This window comes from Notothenia rossii, assembly GCF_949606895.1.
Source record: "Notothenia rossii genome assembly, chromosome: 6".
Classification (NCBI taxonomy): domain Eukaryota; kingdom Metazoa; phylum Chordata; class Actinopteri; order Perciformes; family Nototheniidae; genus Notothenia; species Notothenia rossii.
In genome coordinates this window covers 39,932,633-39,952,878 of record NC_136909.1, presented here as the reverse complement: position 1 = coordinate 39,952,878, position 20,246 = coordinate 39,932,633, and the positions used below count along the sequence as shown (strand labels likewise).

Here is a 20,246-nt window from a genome sequence, read left to right as displayed (position 1 = left end):
TCTCTCAAGGTAGAAAGAATTTGATATGGCTCCGTTTATTTTTATTCTTGCATGAGGGTTGTCGTACAGTGCTTGAACCATATTAATAAAGATCTTTTGAAAGCCGAACTTTTCAAGAACTTGGTATAGGAATTTCCAATTAACTCGATCGAAGGCTTTTTCTGCATCGAGGCTCAAAAGTACTGCCTGGAGTTTGTTTTTGGATATATGTTCAACTATATGTAGAGTTCTGCGGATATTATCTTGAGTTTGCCGTTGTCCTGTCTGATCTAGATTTATTATCTGAGGGAGGATTTCTTCAAGTCTTTTTGCCAAAATGTGGGTAAAGATCTTATAGTCCTGGTTTAGCACACTTATTGGACGATAGCTTCCACATTCACATTTGTCTTTCCCTTCCTTCGGTATCAGGGAAATTACTGCTTCCCCCCATGAGGGGGGGGCTATGCCTGTCTGAAGCACGTGGTTAAAAGCATCCCTCATTGTTGGGATCAGTAGATCCTTCATTTCCCTGTACCATTCAGAAGGGAAACCATCTGGGCCTGCGGCTTTATTGGGTTTTAAGTCAGCGATTGCCTTTTCTACTTCTTTTCCCGTAATTTCTATAATTAATTTATGATTTTGCTCATCCCTCACTTTAGGAAAAGTTACCAAATCAAGGAAACTCCTGATGTTGGTTTTATCTATTTTAGGCTGTGAGTATAGGTTTTTATAGAAACAGACAAAAGTTTGATGTATGTCTTCTAAATTGCTATGTATAATACTTGTTTCAGGGTCTTTTACTTTATAAATTGTGTTTTCTACCTGTTGTTTTTTTAGTTTATAACCCAATAGTTTTGCTGATTTACCTCCTACCTCATAATAACTTTGTTTTAGAAAGATCTTTTTTTTTTTATGTTGTTTGAGAGGATTTCATGGAGTTCATTCTTTTTTTTTAATCTATTTCCATTTTAGTTTTTGTATTTAGAGTTTTCTTATGTATATTTTCTAGATGTTTTAGTTCTGTTTGAAGCTGATTTGTTTTCTCTTTTCTTTGCTTATTTATGTTTGAGGAATATCCAATTATTTTTCCTCTTCGGACAGCTTTGCATGCATCCCACAGGATTATTGGGGACACTTCTCCATTATCATTGTCGTTCAGATAATCTTTTATATCGGTCCTGATTTGAGGCCTAATTTGGTTAAGAATTCCTGTGTTCAGTCTCCAGATTGTGCTTTTCCTTTCTAGTCCTAGATTTAATGCCATGGAGACCGGAGCATGGTCCGATAAGTCCATGGTCCCTATACTGCAATTTTGAACCCTATACAAATCTTTCTGATACATAAACAGATAATCAAGCCTTGAATATACTGAGTGTGGGTGTGAGTAAAAGGTAAAATCTTTCGTAGACGGATTTAGGTCTCGCCATACATCCGAGAGTCCTAGGTCTCCCAAGATCAATTTAATGTTCATGGTTATTTTTTTTCCTCCTGAGGAAAGGGGTTTTGATGTATCTAAAGTTGGGTTAAGTCTAACATTGAAATCTCCCCCACAAATTAGAATTCCTTGGGCCTCCAATGTTATTATTTCAAAAATGTGTTTGTAAAATGACCATTCAGATCCCGGGGGGGCATATTTCCAAATTTCCCCGAATAAGTACATACAGTATCTCCCATCTTGGTCCTTTTTTTCATATGTGCATTCGAAATTTAATTTACCGGAGATTAAGATTGTTACGCCCCTCCTGGATCCCTTTCTGTAAGAGGATGAATATGGACTGAAGTTCCACTTTTTAAGTTTTTGGTGTTCCTGTTCTGTTAGATGAGTCTCCTGCAGGAGGGCTATTTCTGCTCCAACTCTTTTTAATTTTGACATTACTTTATTCCTTTTAATTGGATTTCCCAGACCGTTCACATTGTATATAATTACTTTAATTGACCCTTTACTTTGTATGGTGATTATTTGCCTTTATTTTAAATCCATGAGTTCCTACATTTAAATCATTTCTCGCATCCCCTTTTGTATATATAACATTAATAAAATCCAAAACTATAACCAGAAAAAGTGTAACAAAGTAATATCCACAAACATAAGTGACATTGACTTCCAGGTTTAAGGCCACATATTGGGCCTTGGAGTGTTGTATTGTGGAGGGAAAGTCTCTTCCTCTTAGTGATGGAAGGGGGCCCTCTTCAGCCCTTAAGCTGATACAATGGTCCATACAATACAGAGAGTAGCAATCCGACCCAAAATGTGGCTCACATGTGCCCGGAATATAAGCGTTCTATTCAATTTGATCTCAACCTTTGGGTAGGGAGAAAAATAATAGTAGTAAAGGCAAGGAAAAAAGAGAAAAAATAATAGTCTCATTTGCCTCAAAATAGCCGTATTGTTCTTGTTTCTTTTTAACCAAGATTTTCAGAAGGAGTATCCATTAAAGAGGACGTTTATGAAACATAGGCTACTTATCAGATATCCCGATGTCAAGGCTTCGGAGCCGTTCCTTGTAAAGTTGCTTGGAGCTCGGGTGCATTTAACCTCCTCGCTTTCTGCTGGGTTCCCAGGTCAGCCGGTTAATCTGGTCCAGTAGCGAACTCGGATTTTTTAGGACAGTCACTGTTATCCCTCTCTTCACCATGTCTGCTGTTACCTCCTCAACCGAGTTGTAGACCACTGGATTATCATCATAAAATACTTTTAATCTGGCCGGGAATGGGCTCTGGAATCTTATGTTTCTTTCCTTAAGTGCAGCTTTGGCTTCCGCATACTGCCTCCTCCTTCTCTGCAATTCAGGTGCGAAATCATGGTCCACGTTGACCTTTTTTTCTTTGAAATAAAAACCTTTTTTCTGCCAGGCTTTTTTGATTACGTCTTCTTTCATTTTAAAACTAGAAATGTCACCACCAGAGATCTCGGTGAGGCCTCGGCCGGAGGTTTGGGGCCGAGCGCACTGTGCGCCCTCTCAATCTGTAGCGTAGAGGGGGTCAGTTCCAGGCCTTTAATTAGTTGCTCTTCCACAAATGCGATCACCGATGTCGACATGGCTTCTGCTCCTTCCTCTACTCCGTAAATCCTTACACTCTCGCGGCATATTCGTCAGTTTAGCCTCTGTCTGTACCTGTAGCTTCACTAGGCCAGATACCACCTCTTCCCATGACTGGATCCTGGTCTCGGCTGCGTCAATTCGTTCCTCTGCTTCCTCTATTCTTTTGTTAATTGTATTGATGTCTTCCTTTATTCCGCTGAGTTGTTGGCAGGAGTCTTTTCTAAAGTCTCGCAGCTCTTTTAGAATTAAACTAATATGAGCTTCCCTGCTGGGAACTGCGTCATCTGGCTGCGTGTCATCATCCATGCTGTTGCTGACTTGAGACAGCTGATCGATTTCTTCCTCGTAAAGCTTTTTACTTTGTGTTGTATTTCTCTTTCCTTTTCTGGACATTTTTCGTTAGTCCGATATTTCCCTGTTGACTTCAATGCACTAAAAGAGTTGGATTGCGTTGTTCGGACAGTGTTTTTAGATATTTTAGGTCGGGAGCGTGTTGTTCTAAGCTTCCATCTCTGTGCCGGACCGGGAGCTGAAATAAAGTTATTTTCATCGAAGCAGGCGGCAGCAGTATCAGCAGCTGACAACAATGTCATCACCAGCAGTGAAGAAATGGAGGATGTTTCAGGTTTGTGAATCTTATTTGAAACTTTACTTTGCTGGTTTTCTAACGTGAAATTGAATAACAGGTTAATGGTGATATCTGCACTCTGGCTGCCTGAGTAACAAGTGAAAAAGAGTGATGTAACGTTAATGTTATAGCTAGTAAACATGGAGTAACCACATATGGCCCTTTCTCATTTCTCTAATTCCCCTCCTCGACTCCTATCCTCGTGTCTTAGTCCCGTCCACAGGAGATGCGAGCGGAGGAGTCGAGGAGGGGAACCGAGGAGAGAGGAGGGGAAGCAGCAGGCGGTTAGAGAAATGAGAACTCCTCTCCTCTGAGCGGTCATTTTAAAGAGACGTCCATTAATGATGACAGGAGGACAGCAGCCCTCTGTCTGATGGTTGTTGCATCATGTGTTCATGATTACTTATATATTTACTTTTAATTCATTCACAGTGCGGTATAATGACACAATAACAGGCTACAGATGCGGACACACACACACCAGTGGCGTCGCCTGGCCTGGGCATTCACGGGGTTTGTCAAGCAAAGCACATGGTGTAGTCCCAAACGATAGCTGGGGATTCTGGGTAAAAAAAATATTTGTTTTTCTGAATCGAAGGGGAAAAACACAAAAGCATTGTACACAATTCAAACCAATCAATGTTGTGTAATCAACAAGGATAATCTGGTGTTTTTTAGTCGATGAGTAGTGCAGATATCACTGTAAAATCAATCGACAGTAAAGAGAATACTTACTTCTGGGTGTAAAATCCTCCTTTATCCAATGGGAATGGACGCTCACATTGCCTTTAAGTGCCGCCGACATGGACTGATGCGGTGCTTCCCTGAGCGTCAAATACCGCCGCCGATGGGAATACATTGCAATCAGTTGAAAGCTCTTTGCGTCCGTTTATGAAGCTGAAGGAGACTCGGCGCGTCACAACTGCACGCCACGGGACCCTCACCAAGCGTCGCTCCTGGACGTTCAGGGAGTGAGACTGTGTTGGTTCTCCAGTACCTTTTGTCCGCTTTAAGGTATTATTAAGGTAGGTTTAATTTTGCTCTCAAAGTGCACCAGATTGATGCTTTTAACTTCAATATTTAAAAAAAAAAAAATCTCGCCCCCTAGAGGCGGCGACGACCCCCCTAAAGGATGTTCGTTCCGCCCCCCACTTGCAAAAAATAGCACTTGCAGATGATTACCCCCCCCCGCTCAACAACTCCTGATCTCCTACAATCCTAAATCCGCCACTGCTGTAGACATGCCTTCAAGAGTAATTTGTGTCATAGTATTGTTAACTGACTACAAGGGGAGTTGTCTTATACGTTACGGCATGTTTACGACAGTTACAGTAAGTGGGAGGGGCGCGAGAGGTAGTCTAGGTTGGGATTGATGAACCACGGGAGGAGGCAATAAAGCGTGCTTTTAAATAACCAACTGTTCCGTTGTCTGTTAATATCCAAGATATTACATGGTGTCAGAAGTGGTCAGGATGGCAAAGTTTCAACCACCTGAGAGTTTTTGTTTCGAGAAACCCGCCGAATGGTCAGACTGGAGGAAACGGTTTACACGGTACAGGACAGCTACTAAGTTGGACAAAGAAGAAGGTCCAGTTCAAGTAAGTACGCTGGTGTATGCGCTCGGGAATGAAGCAGAGAATATTCTCAGCTCTTTTACCCACGGGGAAGAGGAAAATGAGTCAAAGTATGATGTTGTACTGGCGAAATCTGACGCACATTTCATCCCGAGACGCAACGTTATACATGAACGGGCATGTTTCAACCAGAGAATGCAGCGCGTGGGCGAGCGCGCGGAGACATTCATCTGCGCACTATATGAGCTGTCGGAACATTTCAACTTCGGAACGGCTCGTGAGGAAAATATAAGAGACAGAATCGTGGTGGGAATTCTAGACAAGGATCTGTCTCAGAGGCTACAGCTGATCCCTAACCTCACTCTGGAGATGACGGTACAAGAGGCGCGTCAATCAGAGGAGGTAAAAGCTCAAGTTAACCAGCAAGGGGAGCGGGCTTACGCCGTGCAGGAAGTAGCACAACGGCATAGCAGAGGTGCAACACAGAAGTGGCGGCACCCACAGAGAGAGAGGCGCCAGGAGAGAGAGAGTGAGAATGACCACAGGAAGTGCTGGCGGTGCGGCAAAATGCCACACAGCCAGCAGGATGACTGCCCAGCAAGGAGGTCTACTTGCAATAATTGTGGGAAAAGTGGACACTGGGAAAGGGTGTGCAAGAGCAAGCAGGTGAGAGAAGTGACTGAGGGTGAGGGATCAGAAGATGGACAGTATTACATCATCTTTCCCGCTGCTGGAGAGGACGCTGGCGTTGACTGTTCGCCGCTTCTCCGCCTCTGTCACCCTCTATCACCCTGAACTACCATTCGTTCTTCAATCTTTCGAATTGGACCACTGTCCTGCATTTACACATCTTTAATGCAATGCACATTGTTTTTAAAAAGATTTTTTTTAACTTATTTTGGACTTCTGCCTCCGTTGCTGGCTGTAGCCGGCTGCCCTCACGTAGCCATCAACGTGCCGGGTGGCTATTGCTATCTGCTACATCGCCTACTGTCTGTCTCCGTCCCATGCAACAACCGTGGACTCTCTCTGCCTCCTGCCTTCATCTCTGGGGTGCATCTGTCCCGTCCCGCTGCTCACATCCTCCTGCCATGTCGTGGATCTTCCTCGTCTCCACAACAATCCTCCGCCTCTGTGAACCTAGCTAGCCCGCTAGCTGCTATCTGCTGCTATCTGCTGCTATCTGCTGCTATCTGCTGCTATCTGCTGCTATCTGCTGCTAGCTGCTATCGCTGCTATCGCTGCCATCCCACTGCTCCCAGCCATTCTGCCTGTCATCATGCTGAAATACTCCATCTCACAGCTGCTGTCATTGACCAACTCCTCCACTCCGTCTTCCATCTCAGTCATCAGACATCTTGGACTCCTTCGTCGACCCCGCTACATTCACCGAAGCACCCGCCGCAGTTTTGTTTACCTTCAGCACGGACAATCCATTGCATCCATCTGCTCCACGCAACGCACTGTTGCACACCTGATGCGTCATCAGAACGCAACTCCTACTGCTTCTCGTACACTCTCCCCCGCTCACCTACACTCCCAGCTGCACGGAATACCTGGAGCGGATCCCACTCCCCTCCGCCTCCCAACACATATAACAAGCCATTTCTCCCCACCATCAAGCCCCCCTCCTCTGCTCCACTGCCCCCCCTCTCATGCCCACCCCCGCGCTGCTAACCTAGACAACCTCATACCTCTCCAGCCTGCCACCACCCCTACAACCCCCCACTTGACCAATTTTGCCCTTCTAAATATACGGTCACTCAACAATAAAGCCCACATCCTTCACAAACTCATCCTGGACAAATCCATCGACTTCCTTCTGCTCACTGAAACCTGGCAACAACCCAATGACTTCTTCTCGCTTAATCAAACATCCCCCCCTGGTTTTAATTACATCACTAAACCCCGCCCCTCACGCCGTGGTGGTGGGCTGGCTGTCATCTACAACCAGAACATCCGGACTAGAGAACTCACCCTCCCCTCAGTACCATCCTTCGAATTTCTCGCCTTCAAAACCCCTCCCTCACTGACAGTTATCCTCATTTACCGCCCCCCTAAACCACACCCCTCCTTCCTCTCTGATCTCACTGAACTCCTAACCATTGCTTCATCCCTCTCCCCACGTCTGTTACTCCTCGGCAACCTTAACATCCACATGGACTCCACCACCTGCAAACACGCTTCTGAATTTTCCTCCCTTCTGGACAATTTCTCATTTACACAACATGTCACCTTCCCCACCCACGATAAAGGACACATCCTTGACCTTGTCTGCTCCACCAACCTCACAGTACTCGACCCCCACCCCTGCCCCTTTCCCCTCTCTGACCACAAACTCATACAGTTCACCACCGCCTCCCCCGTCCGCCGCCCCCCCCCCCATCCAGGAACATCCCTTTCCGTAATTTACGCTCTGTTGATCCCCAGCACCTCTCCGACCTGCTATCCTCTACTCTCCCCCTGGACTCGAACTTCAGCTCACCCGATGATCAACTCAACCACCTTAATTCAACCCTACTCGCCTCCCTCAATAGCTTGGCCCCCCTCAAAAGGAAAAATGTCACTTTTAAAACCTCCTCACCCTGGTTCACCCCTGCACTCCGTAAAACTGAAGCAAACCGGCCGCCAGCTTGAACGCCTAACCATGAAATCATCCCTCACAGTTTACCATGATTCCTACAAACTCCATCTCACTACCTACAGAGACGCCCTCAATGCCACAAAATCTGCTTACCTCTCCACCATCTTCATCGACCCCTCCCTTAACCCCAGGACCCTCTTCTCCACCGTCAACAAGCTCCTCAAACCCCGTGCTGACACCCTCTCTTCCTCCACTTCCACATGCAGTTCATTCCTCCAGTTTTTCTCTGACAAAATCACTGCCATTAATCACTCCCTATCCGCTGCATCTGACACACAAACATCTCCCCCAACATCCACCGCCACAATTCCTCCCTCCATCTCCCTTGACCTCCCGAGCCCTCCTCCCCACGGCATTCTCTCCCAGTTCACTCTGGTTACCCCCCCTGAAATACTCCAACTGATCAGCTCCTCCAAACCCACAACCTGCTCGCTTGACCCTCTACCCACCCCTCTTCTGAAGTCCTGCCTCCCCGTCCTTTGCCCCTACATTGTCAACCTTTTCAACTCCTCCCTGTCCCAAGGAACCGTTCCCTCTGCCTTCAAAACTGCTGCTGTCACTCCCATCCTCAAGAAACCCGGTCTGGATCCCTCCTCCCTCAGTAATTACCGCCCCATCTCCAACCTCCCCTTTCTCTCTAAAACAATAGAACGCATCATCTCCAAACAACTCCACCGCCATCTCCAAAAAAATGACCTTTTTGAACCCCTTCAGTCTGGTTTTCGTCCTCACCACAGCACAGAAACGGCACTCATCAAAGTCCTCAATTCCCTCCCCACCTCTGCTGACACCGGTTCCCTCAACATCCTCATCCTCCTTGACCTGAGTGCAGCCTTCGATACCGTGAGTCACACCATCCTGCTTACCCGACTCCGGGATATCGGTATTGAAGGTACTGCACTCAGGTGGCTCCAGTCCTACCTCTCCGACAGATCCCACTTCATCTCCCTCAACAATCACTCCTCTACCACAGCTTCAGTCACCCAAGGTGTTCCCCAAGGTTCAGTACTCGGCCCCCTCCTCTTCATCATCTACATCCTCCCCCTTGGTCAGATTCTCCGCCATCACAACCTGGACTTTCACTGCTATGCTGACGACACACAGATCTACCTCAGCACCAAATCCCCCCACAACCCCCCTCTCACACACATCGAATCCTGTCTGACTGCAATAAAATCCTGGATGCAACACAACTTCCTCAAACTCAACAGCAATAAAACTGAACTCCTCCTCATCGGCTCCAAATCCACCCTCAGCAAAACCCCCAACCAGACACTCACCATCGATGGCACCCCTGTTTCCCCCTCCACCCAGGCACGCAACCTTGGCGTGATATTCGACCCCACCCTCTCCCTCGACCCCCACATCCGCCAAGTTGTAAAAACCTAATTTTTCCACCTCCGCAATATCGCCAAACTCCGTCCCTCTCTCACCCGCCCCGCAGCTGAGCGACTCATTCACGCCTTCATCTCCTCCCGCCTTGACTATTGCAACTCACTCCTCTTCGGCACCAGCACAACTTCCCTCAACAGACTCAAGCGTGTCCAGAACGCAGCCGCCAGACTCCTCACCCACACCAAATCATGGCATCAGATCACCCCGGTCCTCAAAGAACTCCACTGGCTTCCCGTCTCACACCGCACGCATTCACTACAAACTCCTAGTCCTCACCTATAAAGCCCTCCACCATCTGCCCCCCCCCCCCTACCTCACTGACCTCCTCATCCTCTACCAACCACCCCAGTCCCTCAGATCCACCTCAGCCGGTTTGCTCTCAATCCCCAAGGCCAAACTCCGGAGCTTCGGGGACAGAGCCTTCTCTGTGGCAGCCCCGAAGCTCTGGAACTCCCTCCCCCAAGACCTCCGTGAGTCTGATTCCCTCACCCTGTTCCAGTCCCGTCTCAAAACCCACCTCTTCAACTCTGCTTATCCTTAAACCCGCCCCTCCCCCCTCTGAACCAACATCCTCCTGACTGCTTTTCTGTTTTTGTTTTGTTTTTTGTTTGTGTTTTTGTTCTTGTTTTGTTTGTCGACCTGACTCATATTCTAAAGCGTCTTTAGGTCTAGAAAAGCGCTATATAAATCCCATTTATTATTATTATTATTATTATTATTATCTGGGCTCAGTTAATAGCATGCCTCACAATGATAATGAATGGACAGTCACATTAGAGATTGGCAGCTCACCTGTAGAATTTAAAATAGATACTGGAGCCGATTGTAGTATCATAAGCGAAACTGTGTACAAAACACTGGAGCCAAAAAGGGTTCTACAGAGGCCAAAGAAGGTGCTGAGTGGTCCCGGGGGTGGATTGAACTGTTTAGGGCAGTTTATAACTCAGACCAGCTACAAGGGAAAAACATACACATGTGGGCTCTATGTCATTAGAGGGCAGAGTGTGAATAACCTACTCAGCAGGCCAGTAGCTGTAGCTATGGGGTTAGTAAAGCGAGTGGACGAGGTCAACACCAGTGAACAGGAGTACCCAGCCCTATGCAGTATGCACAGCACGCCGGGTCCCCATACCGCTCTTGGGTGCAGTGAAAGAGGAGTTGCAGAGGATGGAAGCCAACGACATCATTGAAGCCGTGACTGACCCAACAGAGTGGTGTGCACCCATTGTGCCAGTCCAGAAAAAGTCTGGAAAAGCACGCATCTGTGTGGACTTAAAGAAGCTTAATAAGGCTGTCAAAAGGGAGAGATTCATCTTGCCGACATCAGAGGGGATGATAGCTCAGCTCAGCGGCTCCACAGTCTTCTCATCACTTGACGCAGCGTCAGGGTTCTGGCAGATCCCACTGGACAAAGACAGCCAGAAGTTGACCACCTTCATCACGCCGTACGGAAGGTACTGTTTTAAACGTCTTCCCTTTGGGATAAGCAGCGCACCTGAGATATTTCAGAGGAAGATGGTGGAGACGCTGGAAGGGCTGGATGGCGTCGTCGTCTACATGGACGACATCATCATCCATGGCAGCAACACCAGCGAACATGATGAGTGGCTGCAGAAGGTTCTGGATCGGCTGGAGTCTGCAGGCCTGAAGCTGAACAATGAGAAGTGTGTGCTGAGAAAGGAGGAGCTGCACTTCCTGGGTCAGGTGATCAACAAAGATGGTGTACGACCCGACCCAGCCAAAGTGTCTGCAGTCAGCAAACTTGAACCACCAGAAAACTTGCAGGAACTAAAGAGATCACTCGGCATGATCAACTACCTGGGGAAATATATTCCAGACCTCGCCACAGTGGGCCAGCCACTATATGCACTGTTAAAAGCAGACTCAGTGTGGATGTGGGGTCCGGCGCAACAAGCAGCCTTTGAGCGAGTTAAAGAGCTCCTCACAACGTCACCTACCCTGGTGTACTATGATGTTAACAGAAGCACAGTGGTCTCAGCAGACACAAGCAGTTATGGGATAGGCGGTGTCCTGTTGCAGCTCCATGGCGAGGACTGGAGACCGGTAGCATACTGCTCAAGGCAACTGAGCGACGCTGAAACCAGGTACGCTCAGATAGAGAAGGAGTGCCTGGCGAGCGTGTGGGCGTGTGAGAGGTTTCAGATGTATCTCTACGGCCTACCAGCATTCAAACTGATTACGGATCACAAACCCCTCATCCCACTGATGAACTCCAGGGATCTCGACAATTTGCCACTCCGCTGCCAGCGACTCCTCATGCGGTTGATGAGGTTCAACCCAGAGGCTGAGTATGCGCCGGGGAAAACCCTGGTGGTGGCAGACACACTGTCCAGGAGCCCACAGGAAGACAAGGGGCTCAGTAGAGACACAGACGTGGAGTGTTACCTAGCAGCTGTGATGAGCAGCATTCCAGCATCGCCGAAAAAGATAGACAGCATCCGCGCGGAGACGGCAGCGGACGAGCAGCTCCAAGAAGTGATCAGGTACATACAAGAGGGGTGGCCTGAACACCTAGCACACATAAACACTTGTGTTAGGGAGTACTTTCCCGTTAGGAACGAACTGTCAATGCATGATGGGGTAGTGACCAGAGGGAGTAGAATAGTGATACCAGGGATTTTGAGGTCAGAGATACTAGAACGCATACATGAGGGCCATCAAGGTCTTAACAAGTGCAGAGACAGGGCCAACACTTCGGTGTGGTGGCCTGGCATAGCCACACAGATCAAACACAAAGTCGAGAACTGCATGTACTGTCGTGAGCAGAGGAGAGCACAGAACAGAGAGCCTCTCCTGTCAACACCTCTCCCAGACAGACCGTGGAAGAGAGTTACCTAGTCATAGCTGACTACTACTCTAGATACCTGGAGATACTCCACATGCCTACCACGACTAGTGCACATGTGATCTTGAAGCTGAGAGCCACGTTTGCCCGGCACGGAATACCGGAGGAGGTTGTCAGTGACAACGGACCGCAGTTCAGCAGCGATGTCTTCAGAGGCTTTGCCTGTGACATGGACTTTAAGCACACAACCTCTAGTCCCCACAACCCACAAGGAAACGGTTATGCTGAACGTGCAGTTCAAACGGCAAAGGGGATTCTGAGACAAAAGGACCCCCTACTTGCTTTAATGGTTTACCGTTCTTCTCCATACAGCAGTACGGGTGTCAGTCCGGCAGAGCTCCTAATGGGCAGGAAAATCAGGACGACGCTGCCCACTCTGGCCAAGAACCTGCAACCAAGGTGGCCGAGCAGACATCACATCAGAGCTTGAGATGCTGCGGAGAAGAGCAAACAGGCCTTCTACTATAACAAGCGCCATGGCGTGAGAGAGCTCACACCACTGCAGCGAGGAGACCATGTTCTCACCAGACTGGACAATCAAAAGACCTGGTCCACACCTGCAGTAGTGGCAGGTGAGAGTGTTACACAGAGGTCTTATCTCATCGAGACGGAGCAGGGTGCTCTGTACAGAAGTAACCGTCGACATCTCCAAGCGGTGCCCGTAGCGGGGCCTCCAGCGAACGACGACACAAATCCCAGGAATAACACACCAGACATTCAGATGAGCCCAGAACATGGCTCGCCTGGTCCAACAAGGAACACTGATGGACTGATCCAAACCAGGTCTGGTAGACCTGTTAAACCTGTCCAGAGACTTGACCTATGAGGGGACAGTTCAATAATAAAAAAAAGGGTGTTGATATTGAAAAAAAAAGAGGGAAAAAGGGGATATGTCATAGTTATTGATGTGTTGATATTGTTAAAGAAAAGATATGTAAGTTATTGATATGTGTTGAATTGTTAAAGAAAAGATATCTAAGTTATTGATATGTGTTGATATTGTTAAAAGGAAAAAGGGAGATGTCATAGTATTGTTAACTGACTACAAGGGGAGTTGTCATATACGTTACGGCATGTTTACGACAGTTACAGTAAGTGGGAGTGGCGCGAGAGGTAGTCTAGGTTGGGATTGATGAACCACCGGAGGAGGCAATAAAGTGTGCTGTTAAATAACCAACTGTTCCGTTGTCTGTTAATATCCAAGATATTACAATTTGGGGTAAAGTATCTTGCCTAGGGACACTTCTCCATATTGACGGTAGGGCCTGATGTCACACCAATGACCGTTGATTGGTGGACGCCCATTTACCCCCCAAGTTGCCAACGTACACTTATATAAATCTTACACTTTCCAAACTCTGCATGTTTTCATGATTTGCCTCAACACAGAAAACATTTGATGACACAGTCTGACTCACAGTCATTTGACTAACCCTTCATTGTGTCCATTTCCTCTCTCAAGCATGTGCTGTGTCTCATAAAAGAATGGCCCTTGGTTTGATTAATGGACAGAGCCACATATTGACATGTGATGGTGGACGCAGGCTTTTGTCAGGATCCTGGGACAAATTACAGTAATGCAGTTAACTTGCTTGGTGATGCTATTGCTCCTCAGAGACATAAAAAGAGACAGAGTGGGAATAAGAGTGCAAACATGAAGGTGTTTATGATCCAGCGGTGACTTGGGGCCCTTCCTGTTTCCTGTATATATCCCATGAGTAGATATATCATTCACTTACATTGAAGGCTGCAGGAGTCCAACTGAGCTCTGAAACCTGAAACATCAGCGTCTCACACCTCTCCTGACACCCACGCATCACCATTTGTGTATATCCCGTAACCTGTGGTGGAGAGCAAAACATACAGCATGGGGCCGTTTGCAGGGCCATAAATTCTGAGGATCGCAGGGCATGCAGCGTGCAGCCGCCTCCTGCTGCGGCTGACTTGCACTGTAATCCCTGTTTGCAAGGTCAAAAGATATTTTCATATCCCCGGTCACAGTCAGATTCAGTGCTCATCTTTATTAAAGCCGTCCACACCTGTTCTAGTGTAAACAATTGGAAGTGAGAGTTTCCCAGGGGAAGAGAAGGCATCCTTTCACACACAAATGCTCTGCTTCCAGCATGTGTCTTGGTTGGAAATGAAGGGACAGTACAGTACGTTGTCACACTGAAAAAACTCAAACATTGACTTTAATTTAATCGATTATGCCAACAGATTTCACATTTCTTTATTAGATCAGTTTTAAAACAATAACATTAGGTTTAACAAAACATATTAGGTTAAACTTAATATAATTACTTTCAACTAACCTAATAACTTCAGGTTTACTTCAAAGATAAACTTGCATCTATCATTATTCTCATGTATTTGAAGGGTTTGATGATCTAACAAATCAGGTCTTGAAAATATTTTTTGTGTCAAAATCTACAGAAAGGTCAGAGTTTTTGTTATGTTTTTGGAGCTGCCTTTGCATTTATGCAATGTTTTCCAATACTAAAGTTTTTCTGAAACATGAAGAATGGCTGAGCAAAGGCAATTCAAAGTGCTTTACAAAAATTAAAGACATTCAGAAAATGGCCGTTAAAAACAGTCATTAAAAAGCAAAGATAATTAGCACTTTTGAGACAAAAGAATGCTTATGTGGTATGGCATGAAAAGTTTAAAGACTACATATTATACTCCCTTATAGGATCATATTAATATTGTCTGTACTGTGTGATGTATTCTTTAATGTTCAAAAAGCTCTTTATTTTTCTCATACTGCCTGTGCTGCAGCACCTCTTTTCACCCTCTGTCTGAAACCAGAGCCCAGTCTGCTCTGATTGGTTAGCTGGCCGGCTCTGTTGTGATTGGTCAACCGCTTAGAGATATCCCGCCCCTTAGCCTGTCAGTTACAATGTGGAGCACTTGCCAATAGAAGCGCGAGTGTTACATAGTGATGTCACTATAAGGAGAAACTTACTGATGGCTGGTCTGTCACAGTGACCTCACCTGGATTTGGGCTGTAAGCATTTTCTTTCCAAAGGTCACTATCTGCGTTTAGTTTACAATGTATAGCATAGAGCTATCCCAGCAGGGCCGTCCCTCCCTACAGGCCGAATATGCAGACTGCGTGGGGCCTCACCTTGTGGAGGGGGCCTCATCTTGGGGAGGGGGCCTCAACAGAGCCGAAAATGCGGCGCACCTATGCGCTTATGCAGCGCAATTAGTGGGGCACGGCACAGTTTCGCCGCTGCGAAGCTCCACTAGCACCCCTGTCGACGATGACGACGATCGCGAACAGAGGGCCTCATCATATAACTTTGCGTGGGGCCTCATGTTGGCCAGGGACGGCCCTGTATCCCTGTGTGTCCAGCCTTCTGACAAGCCCACAGTGTGAAGCAGTGAATTATTCAATAATGAAGAGACCTTAATGCTTCTTCTGGCAACACAAGCCTCTGTTAATATACGAGCACTTACAGCAGACAATAACTGTCCTCTTTGTCTTCTCAAAGAGCACAGGCATTAAGAACAGGCAAACACCTCCTGACATAAATATTCACACTATTCAAATCAACAGGCCTGAGAGAATATTGTCAGAGCAGTTAGCGGGGTGAAATATAGTAGCAGCTCTTTACAGATGCACTGTAATGGGCTTTTCATCCACTGCTCTTTGTGCTGACAAAAAAGAAAACACATCGGCTTAATTAAAACACTAATTTACGAACAATTTTCTCTCCAGGACCTGTTAAATGTTTTAAAATGACAGTGATGCCATGCAGAGTGTTATTTTAGGTATGATATTTAGATTCATGAAATCATGGTAATCACAAATATTATTGCTCAATCCAACATTCCAGTTCATCTACTGATTGCACAGATATTATGATGTCAAGACAAATAAATGGATCCCATTCGTCCACATTGTGGGAAGTTGTCTGGGTTTGGAGCTCATTTGTACACTTCGACCCTCCTTAAAAAGATTGACTTCCTCACACAGTGAAAAAGCTACTTCAGAAAATTAGCAGCCATCTGCCAACGTCTTTAAATTATCCAGGAAAGTGCACTGATGCTCAGTTAGGGCATTCCATTTGAATGCCAGCTGAGAGAATATTCATGTGTGGTAAAGTGCTGACAGAGGACTTTTCTAATAATCAGAGAGACAAAAGATAATTTGTTGTTATTATTTGCTCACATAACATTATTTATTTATTTTACTATATAGCCAGTACAGTACGCCACATTATTCCATATTAATCACCATTTCACTAACAAGTGCACTTTCTCTTTTGCTATAATCTTTTCGAAAAATAAAGACCTTTTGGAACATAAAAGCATGGAGACATTTCAAAGTAGAGACAAAAAATACAAATATGAAACTGAAAATGAGCATTATATTATAATAGTAATATAATACAATTATATTATATTGTTTTTATATGATTTTCTAAAACAGTAACATCCACTTGAAATGGAACAGAAGTGTTTTTAAATCTATGATCGATTATTATGCCAGTTTTTTAAAATATTCTTCATTTCATTACTATGCAAATAAATGGTGTTATGGTGGCCCTGAATACAAATGTAAAGGACCTTTATACATTTGAAGCTGACTCGTCGTCGTCTAGAGAACACAGTGGAGAGATGTTGGCGTGTTGCTTCTCACTTTCCACAGAGCTCATCAGTAGAGAAGCTGTATTTTACCGTTAGCGCTCTCTTTAACGTGCAGCCTTCAATCCATCTCTCACCTCTCAATAAGCTAATAGGTCTAATGTGTCCAAATGGATTTCCAGGGGCCTTCTGCCTCCTCCTCACACAGCTCTTTTTATCCCCTTTCTTTGCTCACTTTCCTTTACAGCTGATTTATGGCCTTGTTAGTGCTGGAAAACTACATTGATTTTCTTTTTATTTGCATGAAACTTTGTTTTGTGTAAATGAACTACTAGACAAACCAAATTCTTGCATAGGCTTCAATGAGATGTGAAAAGTTGAATGCAAGCTTTTTTTTCAACCTGTGACTATAGGTATGACTAAATAGCAGTCGTAGACAGTCGTCTTTGTCAGGTTTAATACAAAATGTCACATCATGGATTGATTCCAGGCTAAGAGATAAATAATAATCGTATTTGAGATAGTAAGCTCAGAGAGAAAACATACATTCATCAACAGCTCAAGCCAAACATTCATGTGTGACTCAGCTCAGACTACAGAACGCACTTGCAAGTGGAATAATGAACATAAAAGTCAAAGAATTACAAAACAATATTAACATTGCATCGTTTTTATGCTGTAGAATGCTACAATATTGCTTCTTGATCTATTATCTTAGCGTGTCTGAATATGTATTTGCAACATTCATCAGGTCAGTCTAAAGAAGACACTCTGGGTGTGGAGATAAGCAACTTACTGCTTGCTAGTTCACCATATTAATGAAGCAGTCTGTCTTAATACCAATTAGCATGACTACTGATCCTGCTGACTCTTGACATTTTCAAGATGGCGAGGGATGTCTTGCTAGTCAAGATCTCAAGGTTTCTCACAGAAGAGTACATATTTGACCGTGTAATGAAGGAGTTCTGAAAAACACATTGAAGAGCATTCCTTTTCTCAGCAGAGAAACATTTCTACTAAATCTATGGCTTACTTGGGACACTTTACTGCCTTCTTACCACACATTGGAAGGTTAAAGAACTTCCCCAAGTCAGAATAGGAGAATTCCGACTGAGGAGGCCCAGATGAGGGAGGCTCCCTTCAGAGAGCCGAGCGACAGACAAGCAGGAGATTCAGGGACAGGCTGCAGTCCGGCTGGGATGACTGCAGGTTCAGGAAACAGGTATTAGATAATACAGATAAATACAGACCGAACAGCAGCAATAATCAAATGACTCGTGATGTGACTAACTGCTGGAACAGAGTCTGGTGGTCTGAACAGGGTCTTTCTGGCAGGGCTAATCATGATGGATTGCAGCTGGTTGCCGGACTCCTGCACACATGTCTCCGCTATTGCAATTAGACACACACTCAAGATACAAATAAAGACTGCAGGCCAGGTGGAAGAGAACACATAACAGTAATATACATTTTGGATGGATGATAACGTGTAATGTGAAAGATATCGCTCATGTCGTGCAACGTATTGTCAGTCATCTGCGCATCATTTCTGTCTATTTATTTACACAGCAAACACATTATAAGTCCTTTGTACAGCATCACTGTTCTTTACATGGAGATTTCATTGTAAATGCATTGTATTTTCTCTGAACATAAAAGTGTGGGTTGTTATTGCAACATCGTAATCTTCAGACCGCACACTGCTGATGGGTATTGTTGTTCATCTTGAGGCTTACCTAGCAAATGATGTCTTTACTGTGTTTAACTTTTTCTAGCAAGGATCTGGGGAGCTGGGAAATGTGAGGAATGCTTAGCATCACCTTGTGAATCCTGTTCTTCAAACCCCCTACTCATCCCTGCAGCTCAAAGGTTATCTGGTTCTGGGCTCGTCCTCAAACACAGTTTAATTCCAAAAACACTTTTGACTCAACCATGCTGGTGTGAATTATGTCCAACAGACACTTCTCCAAAAGACAGTGCTGTGGCCTCCATCTTGTTTACTGCTGGCAGCCTGTGTGTTTGCAGTCTTTTATATTGATGATATGATCTGTAACTGAAGGAACATCATAGTAAAACTGTATTCAAGGGAAATAAGTCATCACAAGCATCCTGTCATGATCTTGAGGGCTGGGTCCGAATAAATCAATAATTAAACCTTGGGGAAAATATGAATATAATATATTGTTATTAAATGTTTTAGTTGAGTACTTGGTTCTGATTGGTCGATTTGGACATTTCAGAGGTTGTTAATACTTGCTAAGACACCGCTGATATGTAGTAGACCTTTGCTATGCAGTAAAGGGAATGTGTGCACTCATATCAAATAGCAGAAAAACGTAAATCGAAGGATCCAACATGTTTTTAAACGTTTTTTAAACGGAGCAGAAATAGAGTCTCCCACTTCAAGTGTCTTGGAGTCATATTGGACTCGAACTTGACTTTTAAGAAACATATTAAGAAAGTATCAAATACCGTTAAATTCAACTTGCAACATTTTAAACAAATCAGACCTTTCTTAACTGTAAATGCTGCAAAGTCATACCTCCACTGTATGATTCTATCCTACATTGAATACTGTTTTACAAACTGGTCGTTTGCTTGTGCCACACACCTGAAACCCATAGAACAGCTGTACAAGAGAGCTATCAAGGTGTTTGACAGAAAGCCACATTCATACCACCACTGTACCATCCTTGAAAAACATAATTTCTTAAGTTTTGACAATTTTAAGTCTTTTAAAAGCATATGTTTTTTTTATAAATGTTTACATGGACTGCCCCCCCTCCCTTAGGGGAATTTATCCACAAAAAAGACACTGGACGCTGCACTAGGTCAGAAACCAGAGGAGACTGTGAGGTCTACCGTAGACGGACCACTTTTGGACAAAATGTCCTCTCCGTTAAAGGCAGCTCATTCTGGAATAGTCTCCCAACTGAGATACAGGATTGTCCCACTCTCAATAGCTTCAAAAGTCAACTCAAAGAATGGTTGAGAAACAAACAGACGTGCAATCACCGCTAAATGCACTTTAACACAGGGGTATCTCCTCTTGCACTTTATATGTCGTAGCTGTTATATTGTATTACCATGTCATAAATACTTGTGCATGCTGCTCTTGCTCCTTTGCACTTTTTGAATATCATGTATTTTGTTTTTGCTATGTTTGTAAAATGTAATTTTCTTAAATGTTTTATGTGAGGGACTGCGGATGGAAATGAGCTCTTGATGAGTTCTTGCCCCACCTGCAGACATGTGGCCGCTGTGTGTGTGTGTGTGTGTGCGTGCGTGTGTGCGTGCGCGTGCGTGTGTGTTTGATATCGACACAGGCTCCAGCTCCTTTAACACCTCTGCTCTGCTGTTAAACTACATTCCTCTCACCTCCGAAGCCCGTCTCTGTTCACTCACACTAACCTGTTACCATTAGGTCATTCATCAACGTTCAACTGTCCAAACATGTGAGGTATTAGGGAGACAGTGCGGCCAGAGCGGTTTGGAAGATTTCCAGTGACCCTGGCCCTGGAGA

General features: G+C 45.1%; 1 protein-coding gene across 2 annotated transcripts in view; it reads right to left on the bottom strand.

The window, feature by feature from the left end:
• LOC307042230 (uncharacterized protein) overlaps positions 1-20,246 on the bottom strand; it is a 45,685-nt gene that overhangs the window by 10,887 nt on the left and 14,552 nt on the right. For both annotated transcript variants that reach the window (XM_079686011.1, XM_079686008.1), the window contains exon 3: positions 17,782-17,926. The gene's annotated coding sequence lies outside the window, so the exon portion shown is untranslated. The remainder of the gene's footprint in view (positions 1-17,781; positions 17,927-20,246) is intronic.